The sequence below is a fragment of the Equus przewalskii genome, chromosome 16, assembly GCF_037783145.1.
Source record: "Equus przewalskii isolate Varuska chromosome 16, EquPr2, whole genome shotgun sequence".
Taxonomy (NCBI): Eukaryota; Metazoa; Chordata; class Mammalia; order Perissodactyla; family Equidae; genus Equus; species Equus przewalskii.
The window spans coordinates 645,123-656,686 of NC_091846.1; the positions used below are offsets into that span (position 1 = coordinate 645,123).

General features: G+C 40.2%; 1 long non-coding RNA gene across 1 annotated transcript; it reads left to right on the forward strand.

Moving 5' to 3' along the window:
* Positions 1 to 1,240: 1,240 nt before the first annotated feature.
* LOC139076303 (uncharacterized) lies at positions 1,241 to 6,300 on the forward strand. Its single transcript, XR_011527732.1, has 2 exons — positions 1,241 to 1,399; positions 6,114 to 6,300. It is a non-coding gene; the product is annotated as an uncharacterized lncRNA (long non-coding RNA).
* Positions 6,301 to 11,564: the final 5,264 nt, after the last annotated feature.

Sequence of the window (11,564 nt, forward strand, 5' to 3'; positions counted from 1 at the left end):
GTAAAGAGATAACTCACATACCTATGCCTTAAATTTAGTCCTAACCCTCAACTCGGGGCAGCAGCAGCAGCAGGAGCTCTGACTGCCCGTGGGTCCTGTCCCCACGCGCCAGCTCTGCCTGCCCATGGATCCTGTCCCCATGCCAGCGGGGGCAGCAGCAGCGGCTCTGCCTGCCCATGGGCTCTGTCCCCATGCCAGCGGGGGCAGCAGAAGCGGCGGCAGCAGAAACTCTGACTGCCCATGGGTCCTGTCCCCATGCTATTCTACTCTCTAAATAAAAGAGCACTACTGCCAGATCTTGAGAGTCCAAGAAATCTTTCTTTCGACTCCTCGGCTCACCGATCCCGCATCATTTCATATGAGGTTGCCAGACAGTAAACAACTTAAGTTCTTGCCTTCCCCATTAAGAGTTTCCAGAGATAAGGCCATCCCCCCTTCCTCCTGGGGCAGAGAGGGAGGCATGGAGATTTCCTTCACAAATGCAACTGTCTCTGATCAAAGGGCAAGCAAATTCCACTCCCTGGAGCCTGCCTCTCATCTGCAGTTTTAAAATTAACCAGCCTAAAATCCTCATCACAAACCAGCCATCGTAACAGAAAAATCGGCTGTGCTTGGAGCCCACAGGGCTTTCCTGGGCACTGCCTCCTCGCTGTGCCTTTCGCTTGTTAAGTGGCGGTGAAGATGGATCTCAGGTGTTGTAACAGAGATTGGGATCTATGGGCCTTCCCAGTGCCTTTCAACATTGCCAGTTATCTCTTTAAGGGGAATTTGTGAATTTCCAATAAGGATATATAAACTGTTTCCTCAAACTTATCAATTATGAACACGAAGCAGGATTTTGCACTCAATTAAATAATTAAGGAAAAATAAGGGAGGAGAAGAAGGTGAACCCAGGTAGAAGGATGACTTACAAAAAACCTAGAGTCATGACAGAGTCTGCCTCTCAGGGCAACAGGAAGAACTATAGCAAGGCAAGGCTGTGAGGGACGTCGTAGGAAGTAAGCAAAGATGGAGCTGCTCGCGGCTGGTGGGATCCAGTAGTAAATGTCCTTGTGGACCAAGCTGAAGAGCTGTTGTGTCCTCTCGAAACTCGGGTGTTGAAGTACTAACCCCTAGTAGCTCAGAATGGGACTGTATTTGGAAATGAGATTTTAATGAGGTAATTAGGTTTACCAATATTTTCTTTTCTGCTTTTTTCTCCCCAAATCCCCCCAGTACATAGTTGTATATTTTTTTTTAGTTGTAGGTCCTTCTGGTTGTGCTGTGTGGGATGCCACCTCAGCGTGGCCTGACAAGTGATGCCAAGTCCATGCCCAGGATCTGAACCAGCAAAACCCTGGGCCACTGAAGCAGAATGCACAATCTTAACGACTCGGCCACAGGGCCAGCCCCCAAAGAGGTAATTAAGTTTAAATGAGATCATTAGGGTGAACCCTAATCTTTTTTTCCTTTGGTGAGGAAGATTGGCCCTGAGCTAACGTCTATGCCAATCTTCCTCTATTTCATGTGTGGGATGCTTCCACAGCATGGCTTGATGAGCAGTGTGTAGGTCTGCACCTGGGATCTGAACACATAAACCCCGGGCCACCAAAGTGGAGCACGTGAACTTATCCACCAAGCCACCGGCATAGGTAGACCCTGATCTAATATGACCGGTATCCTTATAAGAACCTCCGAGGGGATTAGGATACAGACACACACAGAGAGAAGCCCATGTGAAGACCAAGAGAGAAGAGAGTCACGTGCAAGCTAAAGGTGATAGGCCTCAGAAGAAAACAATACTGCTAACACCTTGATCTTGGACTTGTAGCCTCTAGCACTGTGAGGAAATAGATTTCTGTTGTTTAAAGCCCCCAGTCTGTGGTACTTTGTTATGGCAGCCCCAGCAAACTAATACAGGAGCCAACAGAAGTGTTGAGGCAGAAGGCTAGACAAGGCAGCCTTTGTGCTTTAGGAAAATAGCTGTGCTAGTGGACTGGAGGATGGACTATAGTGGAGAGACACAGATACCGCGGAGATACAGTGGGCATAGAAAGTCATGGCAAAAGGCCAAGAAAGATATGGTTAGGCTTGGACCAAGTCAATAGTGGGAATGCGGAAGAAAGGCTTATTTCAAGAAAAAATGTCTAGAGGAAAAATCCATAGGATTGACCTCTGATTGGCTTGTCAGTGGGAAGGTGGAGAGAGAAGAGATATGCATTGTTAACAAAGAGGCAAGAAATTGAGCAAGGCACCAGAGGGTCAACTACGTTTACGGAATAGTTTTTTAAGTAGGATTAAAATTAGAGCAGAGTCAGCTAAGCCATATTAGACTGAAGGATAAACCAGAAGACAGGTGAAGTGAGTCAAATCGGTTAGCTGCGTTAAAAAAAGAAATAACACTCAAAATGGAGTCATTTCCCCCTACAACAACAAAGCAGCTTGTTTTTTAACAGCTGTATTACTTTGGGTAGATCAAGACTATGAAAATGTTTGGCTCAGAGCATTAGTATAGTGGCTTTTAATAAATATTTGTTTTTAAAAGACTATCCCAGCATCCAAAACAATAAAATACATAGAAATAAACTTAACCAAGGAGGTGAAAACTTGTACACTGAAAAGTACAAAACACTGATGAAAGAGAAATTTTAAAAGACATAAATAAGTGGAAAGATATTCCATGCTAATGGATTGAAAAACTTAATATTGTTAAGGTGACAATGCTACACAAAGCAACCTATAAGTTCAGTGTAATCCCTATCAAAATCCCAACAAATATTTTTACAGAATTAGAAAAACTCATTCTAAAATTCATATGGAATCTCGATACCCTAAATAGCCAAAAGAATCTTGAAAAAGAAGTTGGAGTTCTCATACTTACTGATTTCAAAATTTAATACAAACCCACAGAAATTAAAACAGTGTGATACTAGCATAAAATCAGACATATAGACCAATGGAATGGAATAGAGAGCCCAGAAATAAGCCCTCACATGTATGATGAAATGATTTTCAAAAAGGGTGCCAAGACCATTCAATAGGAAAAGGGTGGTCTTTTCCTCAAATGTTGCTGGCAAAACTAGATATCCACATGCAAAAGAATGAAGTTGGACCGTTTCCTTACAATATATAGAAAAGTTAGCTGTAAGTGGATCAAAGACCTCAATTTAAGAGCTAAAACTATAAAACTCTTAGAAGAAAACAAAGCAAAAGGTTTATGACATTGGATTTGTCAATGATGTCTTGGATATGACACCAAATACACAGGCAACGAAAGAAAAAAATAGATAAATTGAACTTTGTCAAAATTAAAAATTTTGTGTGTAAAAAGACAGTATCAAGGGAGTGAAAAGGCAATCCACAAAATGAAAGAAAATATTTGTAAATGATTTATCTGATAAGGGATTAATATCCAGAATATCTAATGAACTCCTGAAACTCAACAACAAAATAACCCAAATGGGCAAAAAATCTTTGCCCAAAAATGGGCAAAGGATTTGAATAGACATTTTTCTAAAGAAGATATGCCATAGCCAATAAGCACATGAAAAGATACTCAACTGCCACTGAGTACTGGGGAAATGCAAATCAGAACCACAATGAGATACCACTTCATATCTGTTCAGGTGGCTATTATGAAATACATACACGCACACACACTACAGAAAATAACAAATGTTGATGAGAGTGAAGAAATTAGAACTCACATGTGTTCCCAGAGGGAATGTAAAATGGTAAAGTCACGATGGAAAACAGCACAGCAGTTCCTCAAGAAATTAAATAAGAGGGGCCGGCCCCCTGGCCGGGTGGTTAAGTTGGCATGCTCTGCTTGGGCGGCCCAGGGTTTCGCTGGTTCGGATCCTGGGTGCAGACATGGCAATGCTCATCAGGCCATGCTGAGGCGTCATCCCACCTGCCACAACTAGAAGGACCCACAACTAAAAATACACAACTAGTACTGGGGGGATTTGGAGAGAAAATGCAGGAAGAAAAAAAAATTACCATAATGATCCAGCAATTCCACTTTGGGTATATATAACCCCAAAGAATTGAACGCAGGCTGTCAAAGAGATATTTGTACACCCATGTTCATAGCAGCGTTATTCTTAATAGCCCAAAGGTGGAAGCAACCCAAGGGTCCAGAAATGGATAAATGGATCAACAAAATGAGCTATAGACATACAATAGAATATTATTCAGCCTTAAAAAGGAATTCTGATACATGTTACAACGTGGATAAACCCTGAAAACTGTATTAGTCTGCTAGAGCAGCCATAACAAATACCACAGACTAGGGAGCTTAAACAACGGAAATTTCTTTTCTCACAGTTCTGGAGGCTTGAAGTCCAAGATCAAAGTGTCAGCAGATTTTGCTTCTTCTGAGGCCTTTCTCCTTGCCTGGCAGACAGCTGCCTTCTCACTGTGTCCTCACGTGGCATTTCCTCTGTGCCCTAATCTCCTCTTTTTATAAGGACACCAGTCATGTTGGATTAGGGTCTGCTCGTATCATCTTATGTTACCTTAATTACCTTTTTAAGGCCCTTTGTTCAAATGCAGTCTCATTCTGAGGTACTCTGTGTTAGTTACATTAGTAAAATAGTTTTCTCAGATGATTGTGAATATTCTGCTGTGATCCTGAACCAAAAACTTGACAAGTAGTAGTTTCTTAAATATTAGTTGCAGTAGAATCTGAAACCATGTCAGTGAGCTTTTCATACTCTTATTACATTAAAATCCATTGGTTTATCTTGCACTTTGAATTGATCTTTTCCTATTGCATGGTTTTTTAATGTTTGAAAATATTGGTTCACTGAAGAAATTTCAAAATTTTGACATAGTTCATTATACAATAACAGCAACAATAAAAAATCACATTTGTTAATATCACTACTGATCTTATCAGAAAATTCTTGAAATATTGGGAAACTGTCAAGCTCAAGGTAGTAAATACAAGTTTTCCAAAATTTTAGTTTTTGTTAGAAAATCCAGATTTTGTCATTGGAAACAAATACTGTCCCTAATTTTCTTTGAAGTTCTCTTGGTTAGTTTTCAAGAAAGTATCCACCAAATACCCAAGTTTGTATAACCATAGTTTGTCTGTCAGCCAGTCTTTCAGGTAAAAATAGTGTTCCATGAAAAAAGTAGCTAGTTTAGCTTGCAACTGAAACAATCATGTCAGTAATTTCCTTAAGACTACCATCATACTTGGCATTCAGCAGAAGTGCTTCATGTCTACTTCCCATTTCATCTCTCTCTCTCTCTATATATATGTAGTGTACTCAGTTTTACAAAGACGTAAATTGGAGGAGCTGGCCTGGTGGTGCAGCAGTTAAGTTTGCACACTCTGCTTTGGAGGCCCAGGGTTCTGCTGGTTGAGATCCCAGGTGTGGACCTGCTCACTGCTCATCAAGCCATGCTGTGGCAGGTGTCCCATATAAAATAGAGGGAGATGGGCACGGATGTTAGCTCAGGGCCAGTCTTCCTCAGCAAAAAGAGGAGGATCGGCAGCAGATGTTAGCTCAGGGCTAATCTTCCTCAAAAAAGTCACAAATATGTAAATTGGAAATTAACAAGTTTTTCCCCCCAGCTTTATTGAGGTATAATTGACAAAAATTATATGTGTTTAAGGTGTACAACCTGATGTCTGGGAATTAACAAGTTTTATTGTGTCATCAGAGGACATTCCTGATAGAAATTGGCCTTTTAAAAATTATTTTATTTTATTTTATTTTATTTGAGGAAGATTAGCCCTGAGCTAACTACTGCCAGTCCTCTTCTCTTTTGCTGAGGAAGGCTGGCCCTGAGCTAACATCCATGCCCATCTTCCTCCACTTTATACGTGGGATGCCTACCATAGCATGGCTTTTGCCAAGTGGTACCACGTCCGCACCCGGGATCCAAACTGGTGAACCCAGGGCTGCGGAGAAGTGGAACGTGCCAACTTAACCGCTGCGCCACGGGGCCAGCCCCCTGGCCTTTTTTTAAAAACTGTGAGCGTGTGTTGGTGAATAATACAATGACCACTTGTATTCACTACCTTGATTCAAGTTAAGGCACCAGCAGTTTTATGTATCGGTGTAAATGTCAACACAATGAAAAAGGCAAATAGCTTCTTGGTGACTTTTGACTTGCAGACCTCCTGAAAATGTTTCCCAGGCTTCACGGAGACCAGGCCTTGAGAACCACTGCTCTAGGGCTAATTTAGCCCTGCTCCTGGGAGGTGACGCTTCTACAATCTCTACTGAATGCCTCGGGTATTACCGTCTCTCCACTCTGGTTAATGTGAGCTCCGGGAATTTTTCAATTTACGACTGAAACAGCTTGCTGGTGATTTTTTTGCCTGGTGTTCCGGAGTTTCACTCTATGCATGTGCAGCTTAGTTTTCAGCCAGACTCAAGGGGACCCCTATTCAGATTTCTGCAGCTCTTCCATTGCTTAGCTCCCTCCTGTCTGGTATTCTGCCCCAGAAAGGGTAGCTCCCTCAGCTTCCCTGAATCCTTTTCCTGTCCCCTCAGCTCAGCTTGCTGTAGTCTACACATTACACACTCCTCTCCTCATCCCACAACCTGAAAGGCTCCCCAGGCAGGACGCCTCCTTCCCTTGTCTCTGTATCCCAGCCCTGTGCCGCTCAGTGCTCAGTGTATGAAAACAGCTGTTTCACATACATAACTACTTTTCTCTTCATTGATGGTGGGAGGGCAAGCCTAATTTCAGTTATTCTGACACAGCTGGCAGATAAGTGTCTATTTCTTTTGTTCTTTTGTTTTCATTTCTTCTCCAATTTTACTATAACAGCTTCAGACATGCAGAAAAGTTGTGTCAAAGATGAAGTCAGACACTAGTTCCGGGGTGAGGACAGATTTGGTCAATAACCACTATTGTCCTAGGAGAAAGAGTCCAGCGCGGCCTTCACTGCGATTTGCGCAGAGGGAGAATGAGGGAATTGGGGAGGGTGCGTTGGGGCTCAGTAGAGTCAGAGAAGTCAAAAATTACGAAGAGCAGGAAAGGGGGTTGGTCCATGTGAAACTCACCGGGGTCTGTTAACGGGCACTTCACAAGTTAGGCTCCTGCCCTCCCACGGAGACCGCCAGGCTGGGTCTTTCTTCAGGGGTTGGCTGGAACACACAATAACTGTTTTTGGCGGCCTCAAGTTTTCTCGGGCAGGCACTTTAGGGGGCAGAGTGATCCTAGGGAAGCAGCCTTGAGCTCTTAGAAACCATGTCAGTATTTGTCCAAGTCTTTATAGGCCGAGGTTGAGGCCAAGTCAAGGAAGGGCTCTGGAAGAGCCTGGCTCGAGTTTGGTCAAGGAGAGAATCCGTGTCAGTTGAAAGATTTTTACAGCGAGCTTTGTATACCCACTGCCTAGGTCTACCATTAACATATTTTTATACTTGCTTTACCACCTATCTATCCATCTTATTTTTTGATGCATTCCAAAGTAAACTGCATAAATCAATACACTTTCCCCTAAAGAGTTCAGGATGCACAACATTAACTAATATTCAGATCAGTATTTATTTTCTGTGTTTTTTCCTTTGAGGTAAAATATAAATATAATGAAATGCACAGATTTTAAATATACATTTGATGACTTTTGACAAATGCATAAACCTCAGTAACTCAAACTCCTATTAAGATTTAGAACATTACTATCATTTCAGAAACTTCCCTCTCCATTTTTTCCCTCCATTTATTTTTCTTTTGTTAACCTAATTTATTTAACTATTATTTCTGCCATCCTCAAAGGCCAAAATAACAAAGATGAAACACTGGAAATTCAAAAAAGCAGCCCTATTCTGGTTCTATTTCTATGCTTCGATAAAAAGAATTAAATTTTAAAATTAAAACACTCTTAAGTGTGTTGAATCCAGATCAGTGTGGGGAGCACTGGCATCTTTACGCTAACATCAAGTCTTCCAATCTAGGAAAAAAATCTAGGTCACATATTTGAGTTTTCTTTAATGGTTTATAGGCTACTGTGTAGACATTGTGCATCTCTTTTACTAGATTATTCCTATATATTTTATTTTATTTATTTTTTGGCAAGGAAGATTGGCACTGAGCTAATATGTGTTGCCAATCCTCCTTTATTTTGTATGTGGGACACTGCCACAGCATGGTTTGATGAGCAGTGTGTAAGGTCCATGCCCAGGATCTGAACCCACGAACAGTGGGTCACCAAAGTGGAGTGCACGAATTTAACCATGACACCATCAGGTCGGCCCCCTGTATTTTATTTTTTGATACTATTGTAAACAGCATCTATCTTCATTTTCTAATTGTTTATTGCTAATATATAGAAATAGTTTTTAAAAAATATTTTTCTTGCAGCCAGCTTATTATTAATTCTACTAGTTTGCCTCAGATTTTTCTCCACGTATAGACATGTATATAAATGCAAATGCAGTTTTATTCTTCCTTTCCAATCTTTTCACCTTTTATTTATCTTGCCTTATTAAACTAACTAGAACCTCAAGCAATGTTGAATAGAACTGAAAATAGTGAGCATCTTTGTCTTGTTCCTGAACTCAGGGAGAAAAGTGTTATTTCATTAAGTATGATCTTAATTGTAGGTTTTTTATAGATTCCCTTTTTCCTAATAGTTTCCCTCTATTCTTAGTTTGCTGAATTTTTGTTGTGAATGGTTGTTGAGTTTTATCAAATGCTTTTTTTCTATCGAGATGTATTATTTTTCTCCTTCCACTCTGTTAATGTGGTAAAGTACATCAATTGATCTCAAATGTTAAGCCAGCCTTTTATTCCTGAAATAACGCTAGTTAGTTATGATGTATCATCCCTGTTATCACTGAATCAGTTTCTAGTATCTTGGTTAGGATTTTAGTATGTTAATGAGAGAGAATGGCCTGTAAGTTTCCTTTCATGTGTTATTCTTGTCAGGTTTTGTCATTAGGATGTCTCTGACCTTATGAAACAAGTTAGGAAGCGCCCTTTTCTATTCTTTGGTGGATTGTATATATGATTGGTATTATTTCTTCCTTAAGGAAGATTTCACCAGAGAAGGATCTGAGCCTGTAGTTTTCTTTGTGGAGAGGCTTGTAGTTTCAGAGTCAATTTCTTTAATAGAGACAGGCGTATTCAGATTTTCTACTTCTTTCTTGGGACTGATTTCATAAATTGTGTTTTTCAAGCAATTTGTCTATGACATCAAATTTGTCAAATTCTTTGACCTAAGTTGTTCATAATACCTTCTTATGTTTTTAATGTCCATAGGATCTCCAGGGATTCTTGATATTAGTTATTTTAAATCTCTTCATCAGTTTTGCTAGAGGTTTACAATTTTATTAATTTGTAAGCACATGACTTATGAAAGTCTTTTTAACACCCATGTGAGTGAGGTGTTAGTCCCATTTCTCAGATTTTAGGTTTCCCTTACTTTATCTGTAGAAGCAAACTGGATTAACTGTTCTCCACTCCAAATGTGACTTCCAGAACATTAGTTCATAATCATCTACTCTTCATGTTAAAATCACTGCTGCCTCATGCAAAAATGTTATAAGCTTTTCTTTTTGGTGAGGAAGATTTGCCCTGAGCTAACATCTGTTGGCAATCTTCCTCTTTTGCTTGAGGAATATTGGTCCTTGAGCTAACATCTGTGCCAATCTTCCTCTATTTTGTATGTAGGCTGCCGCCAAAGCATGGCTTGCTGAACTGTGTGTAGATCCACACCCGGGATTCAAACCTGTGAATCCCGGGCCACCAAACTGGAGCATGTGAACTTAACCACTACACTGCTGGGTTAGCCTCCAGTTAAAAGCTTTTGAAAACATTCTCTAGTCCTCAATATTACAGCACGATCTTCCAAAACTAGTCTCAAAAACAAAGACTTGGGTACTTGGCTCAGATTTTTCTTTCAGCTCTAGTTAAATTCTCAAATTCTTAATTTCATCCTAACATGGCCATGCTTTATAATTCAACATTATAGAGGACTATTCCATTTCTAAAATTTTGTACTTCATATTGTCTTTGTCTACGTTTTTCTCTATTATCTGCCTCTGATGATTGCAGCTACCTATCTAATTTTGTGCCAAGGAGTTGGAATTTTAAACTAAAAGCAACAGGGAACTTCAAAGCTTTCAAACAGAAGAAGGATATGACCTAAAATGATACAGCCTTACTTTTTCTACCCAACTTGATTGAGCTCTTTACTTCAATCCCTTACTCACTTTTACATCCTATGTCCCAAATTGTATCCTGTACATATAATGTGGCAATTATCAACTATTACTGGCTTACAGCACTGAGTACGGGAGGGCTAGGGGATCACAAGAAGAAATGGCTCAGGGTAAGAATTTATTTTTATTTTTTTTATTGGCACCTGAGCTAACATACTTTGCCAATCTTTTTTTCTTCTTCCTCTTCTTCTCCAAAGCCCCCCCCCAGTACATAGCTGTATATTGTAGTTGTCGGTCCTTCTGGTTGTGCTATGTGGGACGCCACCTCAGCATGGCTTGATGAGCAGTGCCATGTCTGCGCCCAGGATCCGAACCAGCGAAACCCCAGGCTGCCCAAGTGGAGTGCGCGAACTTAACCACTTGGCCATGATGCTGGCTCCTCAATGTAAGAGTTTTAAAGACAGCAATTTTGAAAATATGGTTTATGAAAAAAATTTCGCTTGTCCTCTGTGAGATGAGAAAAACAATAAATTGCCATTTCTTGAGGACTATTATTCTGAATCGTCCTAGTTTTTGATATTAAATTAGTGGTAAGAGATAATTTTTCCTAATGCCTTTTCTCAGTGAAATTAAAAAGATGGAAACAAACCCTGGGTATCCAAACCCAGTCCACAACCCTGATGACAAATGCTGCAGCAGGGGAAATGGGGGATGGCAAACAGGACTTGTATTTCACACTCTGTTTTCTTCCTTCCTTCTTTCCCATGAGCACATACTAATTTTACAATATGAAAAAAGAACTAGATATGGGGAAAAAACCAAAACAACTAATTATTCCCCTGCCTAGAGATATTTACTTTTATCATCTTCTGAATTTACAGTTTTTTTCCTTCAACACTGCATCATGAAAAATATTAAAGTTTCAGGGGCTGGCCCCATGGCCGAGTGGTTAAGTTTGTGCGCTCTGCTGCAGGCGGCCCAGTGTTTCGTTGGTTCGAATCCTGGGCGCGGACATGGCACTGCTCATCAAACCACGCTGAGGCAGCGTCCCACATGCGACAACTAGAAGGACCCACAACTAGAAGAATATACAACTATGTACCTGGGGGCTTTAGGGAGAAAAAAATAAAATCTAAAAAAAAAAAAAAAATTTCAGAAATTTACAGTGAACACAGATAAACTGAGCACCTATATCTTCGGAATTTTTCACATTTAACTCATTACTGCATGTAGAGTTTATGGTGCCTTGTATGTGTAGAGTATGCTGAAGAAATGAAAGAATTTAAAGGTGAGGATCTAATTTTGTTTTCTCAATGGATAAATTTGATGTTTTTACCTAATTATCTTAAGTAGCTACTGGTTTGTTTCATTAGTTTACTCGGATACCCAAGGGTCTAATATAATCATAATCATATAACAAACCTGTCATTCAACGAACTGGTAAACTTTAAT